Below are 12,924 nucleotides of genomic sequence, written 5' to 3' on the forward strand. Positions count from 1 at the left end.
TTCAATAGCAAGAAGAAGGGCAGGACAAAGAAGAAGCCATTTTCAATGATCAAATAATGCAAAGTGTGGTAATAAGGGGGAAAAGGGGGAAAGGAATTAAAAGTTTGAGATCAAAGGGAACAGCCAAAAAGAAAAATAGTCTGGAAAAAGTATAACCGCAAGGAGAAGCAGAAAAGAAAACTACAGAAGGGAAAATCAGAGAGAGAAGGGTATAAAAAAAGGGATGAGAAAAAGGGGGGAAAGATAGAAAGGGAAAGAACTTATGAGGGACAAAAACAGGAAATAAAGAAAAGGGGGAAACGTACTAGGATTAAAGATATTTGCTCAGCTAGAAAACAGAGAAAATGGTTAAATTAAGTTAAAAGTGAGGATTCTGCAAAGGTACAAAAGATAGTGTTGTGACAGTAGAATACAGTAATGAGGTAGAAATGAAATAAGTAAATAATCTATGAGATAAAATTGTATTGTTATGTAATGGTATGTTTATTTATAATTAATGCAATAATAAAGAAGAGAGGGAAACATTGCAATTGTTTCTAAAGATTGATAAAATATTGAAAAGAAATGTGAAAGATTTATAAGGAAATTTATACCAGTTATTAAAATGAATTTGAATAATTATTTTGCTAATTAATAGTAAATAATTTATAAGATAAAACTGTATGACTATCCAATGGTATGCTTATTAACAATTAACGTAATAATGAAGAAGGGAGGGAAACATTTCAATTGTTCTCAAAGATTGATAGATATTGAAAAGAAACGCGAAAGATTTACAAGGTTCATATCAGTACTAGAATGATTTTGAATAACTATTTTGTTTACTAATGTTTATATATATATATATATATATATATATATATATATATATATATATATATATATATACAGTATATTGTTTTTGCTCTGTTTTTAGAATTTTTCTTTTTACATTTTCAAGGGGAAGTACCAAGCAGAGTCTGAATGATGAGATTTACATGATACTGTATAAAATAGATATTAGAAATTTGAATGTTATAATTTTAGAATACACAAATTCAATGTTTAAAGAGATCTCATATGATAATAACAATAAGATTTAAAGGTGTTGCACTCTGATTGGCAATCATAGGGGGAATTTTGCTTCTTAAGAGTGTTGGAAGAGAACATATGAAATTGTAAAGAAGACAGACGAAAGTACAAGTACAATGAATAAAAAGATATAGAAATTTAGGTAAAAGAAATACAATAGAATAAGAAGAAAATGAGATAACCATAAAAGAAAATTGAGAGAAGTAAAGGGAGAAATAGTGAGAAGTTGGAAAAAGAGTAATAAGATATGAAGTTGAATACCTAAGATGAATATGCATATGAAATTGTGTCTGTATGGAAATGTGATAACTCGGAACCATGCTGTACTCAAATAAAATGTTTTATTTGTTTTGTTAAAACTCAATAAAACTTTATTAAAAAGAAAAGAAATGGACTGACTCCTGCTGGCCACCATGGGATGGACAACATAGTTATTCTCCTGCAAGGCAGGGTGTGGCAACAAACACAACTGGAGTACTTAAGTATATTGTGTACGTAATATCTCCAATGAAAATCCTGCTACCCATGCTGCCTTGTTGCAAATGGTTGGGCAGAGAACAGTTGCAAAAACTTGTCTACGCACCATTTACTGTTCACTTCTGCATGGTTAAACAACTTATGTTCCTTCTCCTCTCTTTAACCAAAAAATAATAGGATGGTAACTACCATGTTCAGTGGTATGCCAACATTATATGGCCCAAAGCTCTATGAAATGTATATACAGGTATTCAGCATAACCAAATAACAGAATAACAGAGTTGGAAGGGACCTTGGAGATCTTCTAGTCCAACCCCCTGCTTAGGCAGGAAACCCTACACCATTTCAGACAAATGGCTATCTAATCTTTTCTTTAAAACTTCCAGTGTTGGAGCATTCACAACTTCTGGAGGCATGTTGTTCCACTGATTAATTATTCTAACTGTCAGGAAATTTCTCCTTAGTTCTAGGTTGCTTCACTCCTTGATTAGTTTCCACCCATTGCTTCTTGTCCTGCCTTCAGGTGCTTTGGAAATTGGTTGACCCGCTTCTTTATGGTAACCCCTTAGATATTGGAAGACTGCTATCATGTCACCCTTGGTCCTTCTTTTCATTAAAAAAAGATCCTCGAAGTACCTCGAACCACCATTGGATCCAAAATTTCCACCGCTAAGCAAGGCAGTTGTTAAGTGAGGTTTCCCCCATTTTACAATTTTTTTTGCCACAGTTTTGAAGAATCATTCCAGCTGTTAAACGAATCACACTTAGTTGTTAAGTGAATCTGGCTTTCTCCATTGACTTTGTTTGTCAGGAGATGGCTAGGAAGATTACAAATGGAGGGTCCCATGATCCCAGGACAGTAAGACTGTCATAAACCCATACCAATTGCTAAGAGCCCAAATTTTGATCATGTGACCATGAGGATGCTGCAATGGTCATAAGCGTGAAAACTGGTGATAAGTCACTTTTTTCAGTGTCATTGTAATTTCAAATGGTCACTAAATGAAATGGTTGCACGTTGGGGACTACCTGTAGTCATCTCCCCAGTTTGGTTTCCACCAGATGGTTTATACTACAGTTCCCATTCTTGCATGACCACTAGACATACTGGTAGAGGCCAATAGAAGCTATGACCCACAAGGGTAGAGTCTAGACAAATTTAATTTAAAATAAGAGTTGTTGCATTACTTTCACCCGCGGGATAAACCAGTGTTTGCCCCACCTTTACCACACACTGGATAGATATATTTACCAACAAATTTAACACTAATTCAGCCCTGAGCTTCAGGCAAGTCACCTTCATTTACTTATTATTAAAATGCTTCTGATTGAATCTTTATTTGACACTTTTATTTAAACATAGGGAAGATATTTTTTTGTTTTAGCTTAGTTGTAGATTGACGCAAACATAGATAAATATCTGTTATAACTGGCACCCAGCTAGCATTCCTTGAGCTGCATGCTGGGGAAAAGACACTCGATTTGAAGAGTTTTGGAGACAAAGGATGAAATTTCCACTGCACAAATTTCATAACGCTGTCTATACAGCATAGCACTCTTACAGGTTGGAGCAGCTCCCAGAGAATGGGATGGGATTTGTTTTTGAGTTGACAGGCAGGGTATTGCCTTGTTGGAGGTTTTGCCAAGGCTAAAGAATAGGTGTAATACCTTGAGAAAGGCATGTGGGGTCCATTGGCTCTCGTATTTGGATTGGTTCTATGGATAGGAAAACAACACAAAAATCTCAGCGTCCCTCTTACATGTTCTGCATGCGTTCCACAGCTGAAGCACAAAACCTTGATTATGAGTCCTGCCACTGACTCACAATATGACCTTGGGCAATTTCCTGTTCATGCTTCCCCATTGTGAAACAAGAATGCAGCTACATATGTCAGTGTGTGAAAGAGAGATGCTGCAAAACAAAATCACACCCTTGCATTTGGCATTAGTTAATCAGACAAAAATGCCAAATGAAATCCTCCTTTCACCAGTTAATGAGGGCTGGAAAGACAAGAATGTGAATCTGAAGATTAATGAAGAGATTAGACGGTAATTTAGCCAGGTTAGGTGAGCCCCGAACACATAACCCCGAGAGGCATTGTCCCATTTTACACGCTAAAGAATTAGAATTCCAGAAAACAAAGTGAAAAAGAAGAGGATTAAGGAAGGGTGGGGCCAAATTGACACGGACCACAGGTCTCCACATCTGCCTGATCACAGCAGCCAGGACTACAACCTTCAGCCCACATCAATACAACTCCAAAGCAGGTAAACTATCACTTAGGGTACATTTCTCAGCTGTGTCCCTGGCCTTTAAAACTGTTTCCATTTGCCTACATTTTGGAGGGACAGGCTAAAGATTTAAAGAGGGAATATTCCTTAGAAAGCCCTGTTCTGAGGTGCATTTTGAACTTGGGGAACCTTGACATTTAAACCTTCAGTGGAAACCCTCTGCCAGTACAGCAGTACTCGACTTAGCATATAATTAAATAAATAAAATAAATAATTAAATTAAATAAAGTATATAGTTACTATAAAAATAAATAAATATTAGCAGGGAAAGATGCATGATCTACACCAGTGGTGGGGAACTATGGCCCTTTCGTAACTTGTGGACAAACTCCCAGAATTCCTGAGCCAGCCGGAAATTCCTCTCAGATATCTGAAGAATCATGTACAGGTGAAACTCGAAAAATTAGAATATCGTGCAAAAGTTCATTTATTTCAGTAACGCAACTTAAAAGGTGAAACTACTATATGAGATAGACTCATTACATGCAAAGCAAGATAGTTCAAGCCGTGATGTGTCATAATTGAGATGATTATGGTTTACAGCTCATGAAAACCCCAAATCCACAATCTCAGAAAATTAGAATATTACATGCAATCAATAAAACAAGGATTGTACGTGGAACAATATTGGACCTCTGAAAAGTATAAGCATGTATACTCAGTACTTGGTTTGGGCCCCTTTTGCAGCAATTACTGCCTCAATGCGGCGTGGAATGGAAGCTATCAGCCTGTGGCACTGCTGAGGTGTTATGGAAGACCAGGATGCTTCAATAGCGGCCTTCAGCTCTTCTGCATTGTTTGGTCTCATGTCTCTCATCTTTCTCTTGGCAATGCCCCTAGATTCTCTATGGGGTTCAGGTCAGGCGAGTTTGCTGGCTAATCAAGGACAATAATCTCACAGTCATTGAACCGGGTTTTGGTGCTTTTGGCAGAGAGGGCAGGTGCCAAGTCCTGCTGGAAAATGAAGTCAGCATCCCCATAAAGCTCGTCTGCAGAAGAAAGCATGAAGTGCTCCAAAACCTCCTGGTAGATGGCTGCATTAACCCTGGACTTAATGAAGCACAGTGGACCAACACCAGCAAATAACATGGCTCCCCAAATCAGCACAGACTCTGGAAACATCACACTGGACTTCAAGCATCTTGCAGTGTGTGCCTCTCCATTCTTCCTCCAGACTCTGGGTCCTTGGTTTCCAAATGAGATGCAAAAGTTGCTCTCCTCAGAAAAGAGGACTTTGGACCACTGAGCAACAAACCAGTTTTGTTTTTCTTTAGCCCAGGTAAGACGCTTCTGACGTTGTTTGTTGTTCAGGAGCAGCTTGACAAGAGAATGTCAAGCCCACGTCCAGGATCCATCTGTGTGTGGTGGCTCTTGATGCACTGACTCCAGCCTCAGTCCACTCCTTTGAAAGTCCCCAACACTTTTGAATGGCCTTTTCCTGACAATCCTCTCCAGGCTGTGGTCATCCCTGCTGCTTGTGCACCCTTTTCTTCCACCCTTTTCCCTTCCACATAACTTTCTATTAATGTGCTTTGATACAGCACTTTGGGAACATCCAACTTCTTTTGCAATTGCCTTTTGAGGCTTTCCCTCCTTACGGAGGGTGTCAATGATGGTTTTCTGCACAACTGTCAGTTCAGCAGTCTTTCCCAGGATTGTGCTTCCTACTGAACCAGACTGAGAGACCATTTAAAGGCTCAGGAACCCTTTGCAGGTTTAATTAGCTGATTAAAGTGGGACACTTTGAGCCTAGAATATCGAACCTTTTCACAATATTCTAATTTTCTGAGATTGTGGATTTGGGGTTTTCATGAGCTGTAAGCCATAATCATCTCGATTATGACACATCACGGCTTGAACTATCTTGCTTTGCATGTAATGAGTCTATCTCATATATTAGGTTCACCTTTTAAGTTGCATTACTGAAATAAATGAACTTTTTCACGATATTCTAATTTTTTAGAGTTTCCCCTGTAAAGGTTCTAACTAACCTATGCCAGCAAGTTTAGTGAATGATACAGTGGCTTACAGTTTACAAGTTAGTCTACATACCAATACCAAAGTAAGGGATGTGTAAATTATAGTACAATAGCCCTTTATTTCACATGCTATCAAAATAATGGTTAGACATAGTTGCTAATGCACATTGGATAATTGAGAAAGCTAAAGAATACCCCAAAGAAGTCAACACATACTTCATAGATTATACAGAAGGGACCTTGGAGGTCTTCTAGTCCAAACCCCACTCCTGCTCAGGCAGTAAACTCTATACTATTTCAGACAAATGGTTGTCCAATCTCTCCTTAAAAACACATTATCTGAACATCTATTCTTTAGAGAAGTTTATAATGCTGGGAAAAGTGAAAGGAAAGAGGAAATGACCACAACCAGAGGCAAGATGGATGGATCTGATTACAGTGGCAATAGGTGCACTCTTGGAAGAAACATCAAATTTGGGCCAGATCATTCTGGAAAAAGTATCTATGTGGCTTCTAAGAACTGAAATGATCAATTAATCACACACATCAGGATCCCTTTAAAAAAAAATGCTGCTATTCAGCACCCTTTGTTAAGTCCTGTGATCATAATAGTAATATTCCTTCGGAGTCCTTGGTGTTCTGAGTTTAGTTGTTTGCTTGCAGACATTTCATTATCCAAGTAGATAACATCATCAGTCCATGCTACCTAGTTGGATGATGAAATGTTTCCAAGTAACCAACCAAGCTCAGAGAATACCAAGGACTCAGCAATTCACCCCTGAGCTACCTATATTCTCTTCCATTTCAACTCTTTCACTTTGTGGTAAAGAGAAAATCTGCCATTTGCACCACCATGACAACTAAATAACTACAGGATTAATGAGGCCAACTAAGACAATTTAAAATCTAAAATAATTGTCCCTAGGAACTAATACATCAGGAATAGTCTGCTAGATTGGTTTGTGATTGTTCTGCATATCCATTTACCTCCCTGGCAAAAGCCATAGAAGAATAATTGTTAATAAAGAATATTCACTTGCCAAGGTCCTTCAACTCTGAATATGAAAAATGAAAAAAAAAAAAGATAAAGGCAAAACAATGAAGCCAGTATCAAACTGGCCAGCTTGCAGCAACAGCATTGGCACGCTGGGGAAAACCCATCTCCACTCAAATCCAAATAACAACAGATTGCAGAAGTTGTTTCAGTTTGTTTAGAATACAAATGTGGAAATGGAAAGGATGCAAATACAGTGTCAACTATTAAATCATGTGATATTGGGGTGAATGAGAAATTAGAAAAGATGTAGAATGTGTGGACACAAGTCTGTTTATTCCAAAAGTGAATGTGTTATTTTGCAATTAGGTATCCAGCATTGGGAAATATTAAGCCTTTTGAAAACAAAAAAGTTACTAGTTGTTGTATTTTAATAAGCAAAGGGAAACCAGTGATATTTTTAGTAACATGAATTAAAGGAGAGAGAAAAGGTACGCAAACTATAGAGTAACAGTTAGTTAGAATGTACCAAAAATGACACAGGTGTGCAAGCTTTTGAATTCCTATTCCATCAATAAATAGAGCTGGGAGTGACCTTAGACTCTAAGAGGTCTTCTAGACCAAGGGTCGCCAACCTTTTGGACCTCAGGGACCACCAAACTCATAATTTTAGATCCCAGGGACCACTAACTGGTTTTGTGGGCGTGGCCTAATTTGTGGGTATGGCTTGATGGTCATGTGACTGGCTAGGCATGGCTTGTATGTAAATATTATAAATATTTATATAAGTATTGACTTTTTATAAAAAAAAGCAACTTTTACCCAAAATCAGGCAAAGCAGGCAGGCAGGCAGATTGAGTTGCTCACAGAATCACAGATTCATTCAGAAATCTATCCATCTGCCATTGGCTAGCTCAGTCTGTCACATAAAATTTGCTTCCAAGCAAATTCACAAAATTAACTCACAACACACCATGCATGTAAATATTGAATTTTTTATTTTAAAAAAGCAACTTTTATTCAAAATCAGGCAAAGCAGGCAGATTGAGTTGCTCACAGAATCATTCAGTGATCTATCTGCCATCAGCTAGCTCAGACTCTCAAATTTGCTTGCGGTGAGTCTGCACTGAATTTACTTGCAAGCAAACCTTCACTCCTAAGGGAGGTTCCGCTGTACTTAAAAACAGAGCCGAAGTTCTAAAGACTAACTAGAAAGCAAGAAATCCAACCATTTTCTGCTTCCTAGCTAATCTAAATCTCCCGGCACAGCAGAACAGATGATGGTCGGAAAAAGGGAAAATAGAAATTTAACAGGCAAATTTTCCCAGTAAGGAGTGAGTGGGCGAGGAGGGTTCCCGCGGGCCATGTGGGCTGCGCAGCCTTGTGTTTCTGTGTAGCCTGGATTAATTGCTTTGGGGGGCTGCTCTGGGGATGAGATTTCTCTGCAGCCCACCAAAATTTTCTCAAGGCCCACCAGTTGGTGACTGCTGTTCTAGACCAACCCTGTGCTCATGCAGGAAACACCATATCGTTTCAGATAAGTGGCTGTCCAGTCTTTTCTTTAAAATCTCCAGTGATGAAGCACCTACAACTTCTGAAGGCAAGCTGATTGGCAGAGAATAGATGAGGGTGGGGCCAGTCAGAGGTGGTATTTGCCAGTTCTCGGAACTACTCAAAATTCCTGCTGCTGGTTCTCCAGAACTGGTCAGAACCTGCTGAATGCCACCTCTGGTTGGGGGGAATATGTCACACAAATGTCCCCTTGGCACTGTTTCCAGGACATTCAGATTTGAATAGTAAGATAATCCAGTTGTTTCAAATGAACTACCAATCTGTGTGCCCCTGAATAACCTGCTCCTAAACTAGTGTTCCTAGTCTAGAGATCAGAGAAGAGAAATTGTTTTCCCATCAGGCTTCAGAACATGACTCTCTCCCTTGGAGAGCTGGATCAACCTGGATCAATAACTGGCTGTCCAAAACTACCGCTGCCATGTGCTGTGTTGAAAATGTGTAATGTAAGCCATTTTATCTCTGCCACTCCACTGTGTAGCCTCTCTAACCATCTGCTCTTCTTTTGCCTTGGAGACTTGGATCAGCCTGAACAACAGCTGCCAGCTGTGTGTGTGTATGTATATACGCATGTGTGTGTGTGTTGCATTTTGAAGCATGAGAGAGAAAAAGAGATAGACTACTATTTTCACCCATCAGCTGGCATCTAAACTGGAATCAGCCTAGAGATCTGTTAGGTCCAGGGCGAAATCCTGTTTTGAAAAAAGCAGTTTTGATGCCAAGGTTAGGGTGAAACCTCTGCAGCTTGTTGGCTGCTTAAAGGAGGAAAACTTCAGTAATGACTTTAACAGTTGAACAACTAAGGCCAAGCTTAATTTTCCTCAGGAACGATTAGAGAGAAGAAGAAGGCAATATCATGAGGACATGGCTTTGCTCCAGTAGTCAAAAAATCCCTCTCAAAATTGGTTTTAAATATTTTCACAATTGTTACATCATTAATCACAAAATATCAATGCTTTAAGTTTGTTTTAATCCTATTTTAATTGTGCTTTTATTTTTTTTATTTTTTTCCAAAAAAAATATTCTAGGTTATTGTGATTCTTTGAATCATATATATATATATTATTGCTCTCCCCTCTACTTTGCTCTTGCTGCCAGTTTATCATATTTCCCGACAGTATGAATAATATGTTCTTTTTCCCCCTTTCTATCTGAATTATTCATGCATTTACTGCAGAATGAAAGATAAGGACTTGATATCAGTTTCCTTAGAAATACGAATATGATTTTCTATGTCTAGTTATTTCAGTATAAATTATTCTGGGCAGGGGCAGCATGATGAAGCTATGGCAAGAGGGAGGCTTAACTCTTTCCTTTCCCATGTCACAATCTTAATGGAATTCAACCCCGCCTCTGCCCCAAACTGTTATCAAATACAAAATAGGTGTCTCTATCAATCTTCCCAGTGTTAACATCACTTGAAAACAGCAGCCTGAAGTTTATCCCATCCAAGCCTGTATCTGAAACATTATCTTGGAAGGAAAAGTGAGTGGGCTTTAACAAAATTTTTAAGCCCCCAATCTAGTTGAGTCAAAATCATAGCCCCCTCCCCTCAGGAGGGGAGAGTTAAAGTATAAAACAGCATAAAAAGGCATGTGCTGAAACAGAATTCCATTTAAGGTTCTGAAAAGTTTAGGGCCTCCAGTTTTTCTAGGCACCTGTCTTTCAATATGAAACCTTAAAACTGCAGAGGGGCATTTCCTCACCCCCCCTCACCCCCGCCCCAAATAGCTGGGGACAATGTGTATTGTGAGAATGCAGGAGAGGTTTTGTTGTTGTTGTTGTTGTTGTTTTACTGTGGCATTCCAACCCTGGTGCCTGTGTTATTTGTTCTTCAGTGCCAGGTGAAAAATTGGCTTTCCACATTTGTATTTGGGACTTATTCATCAACAGCCATTATTGTCCATGTTGTTGCTATTGCTGTTGCAACTATTTAAAGTTCTGCTGAATTTTATTTTACCCTATTATTTTGTGTATTTGTGCAGCGTAATCCACTCTGAGATTTATAAACTAGTAGTGAGCTATACTTACTGTAACAACTAAAATTTAATTCAAGAGCTGGACCAAGATCAAAGGATCCAATTTAACCTTGGCATTTTTCCTTAGGTGAGAGTCTTTTGGCTGGCTTAATGACACCATGATTGGTCAGCATTCAGCTCCATATTGGCATGTCTTCCCCTTCATCCAGCTTTCCTCATTTTGGAAAATCCGCTTTTGTCTTGGAAATTTAATCCTCCTCCTCTCTCTTAAATGGTGCTTCTCTGGTTTTCAGATGAGGGTTTTCTAAGTGAGTGTTTTCTTGCCACTCCCTTATCCCTGCTGGTTTTTGTGCAAATCCTTGCCGATAATTTCCATCCAGCACCAAGTTTCACATACTCAATGATCATTGAATCACACTTTCCTCCAACCCTTTCCCAGATCAGAGATCTATTTTAAAACACCTGGTAAAGTTCATCTGTCTGAATGCTAAGACCCATTCAGCTTCCCAAGGCCTCACTCAGGTTTAGAGTATAGAAGTACTAAACTCTAGCATGTTATTTTCTTGTGTGTGAGGAGGGAAGTGTGAGGAGGTTCACACCAACTCCAGGACTTTTCCTGCTCAGATGAATGACAACCATTGGATGGACAACTGAGCTACTAGATGTAGGGGTTGAAATATATAGCGATGGTGTTCAAAGATAGGAATTAAGGTGTAGGTACTCCAGAATTACTGGTAATCAAATTGTTAACAAATCTTGGGTTTCTTATTTGCATGAACTTTCTTGCCTGGCACTTCTGACTACATGCTGAGTTGCTCAAGGAGTGATTCAGAGGCTAGGAGCTTTCTTCACCAAGTTGTTCAATCAAGATTTGCTCATCACATGGATCAACAAAGGAAAGCAACTCAGTCTTGATCAATGACTCTCTCTTAGGATTCGACATAAAGTAGAGCACCTGCTTACGAGGCTGCATTCTTCAGAAAAGAGCAAGTATTATTGCCTCTGTGTGTGGTTTAGAAGTTGTACAGAGGTGGAGAAAAGGGCACTCCAAAGAGTGATAAAAAGGGCACAAAAGATTAGCGGATGTCCTCTTCCCTCATTGGAGGATTTGTACAACATGGGATGTAGAAGGAAGATACAAAAGATCTTGAGAGACCCTTCGCATCCAGGCCACTCGTTGTTTGAGATCCTACCATCAGGAAGACGATATAGTGTGCTGAAAGCCAGGACAAGTAGATTTAAACATAGCTTTTACCCAAGTCCTGTGATCAGGTTAAATGCAGAGTTATGAATCTGGTGGTCTTAACATATATATATCCTGGTTGTACAGTTTTTAATTGTTATTTGTTTTAATTTGTTTTATATTGTTATTTGTATATGTCTTTTGGTGTTGTTCAGTTGTATGTTGTGAAAGAGCACCTTATTTCGTTGTTCTCAGGTTTCTGAGTACAATGACAATAAATTTATCTTATCTAAGTATTAAACTCCCAACCCAACTCCTAAACAGGATCAGGTCATGGAGTATTTAAGATCCACCGACTTTCGTTGACTTTAAATCAAAGCCATTTGACTGGCCTTTCTCTTCAAATTTTGGGACTTAACTGTCCCCACAGGAAGATGCCAGACTGAGGAAACTACATGCACTCATTATTTCTGCATTCCTCTCCTTTTCTCAAGAATCTGCTAACAAGATTGCTGGGAGGAATATCTTTTCAACCAGAGACTTTCGATATTACCCATTCTGGGCGTGTGTCCACCCACCACTTTGAACATGGCACTGTCATTCCTAGAGTATTCACAACTCCGATCTATTGCAGGCTGGCACAAAGCAAGAGGAAGTGGTAAAGATGGGTGGTTTGCTCGAGCCTGGGAAGGCATTTACTCTGGTACTCTTGCTGGCACTAAATGACACACCAGTGCCGTGGGAGTGGATGTTTAGCAGATAGTGCTTTTACAGCTGCAACTAAGCTATCTGATGAATCTCTTCCTACGATGGGCCTGAAAGCCACTGGCTTGTGGTACCCTGCTGAATACTACCGTAGATAATCTTGTTGTTTCTATAATGTCATGCAAGCAGCAAAGAACAGGATATTCATCAGCCATTGAGCAGAGCCTAGTACAGCCTAGAGTCCATACCAGAAAAGGCTGTATATCAGTCCCCCCAAAATGGGGCACTAACACGACCAATGCTATTTTTCACTGAAGCACCATGGGGGTGAGGATCTTGGTCAAGAACCTGGTTTGGGGAAAGAGATGTTTTCATTCTTTCTCTCTTTTTAGCATGTCTCTAGTCCAGATCTGCTTCCTGTGGCGGGCAGTTAATGGCAGTAACACTGCAGCACCTTCTGACATTTTTCTTGTATGATGAGCAGTAGACCAGCATGGTTTTCCAATGTCTAACTATTCTACAACAGTATAATAATAAATCCTCCATCCTGAGGCATTACTATTGAAACGCACAAATTATAATGATCAGGAACGCAGTAATGAATTTTTCTGTGGAAAAGTTGTGACAAATGTTGCATCCCCAAAGTTTAGACTTTAGATTTTTTTTTTCTTATCC

This window comes from Pseudonaja textilis, chromosome 2 (genome assembly GCF_049901715.1).
Source record: "Pseudonaja textilis isolate UNSWEBS1 chromosome 2, rPseTex1.2, whole genome shotgun sequence".
In the NCBI taxonomy this organism is placed as follows: domain Eukaryota; kingdom Metazoa; phylum Chordata; class Lepidosauria; order Squamata; family Elapidae; genus Pseudonaja; species Pseudonaja textilis.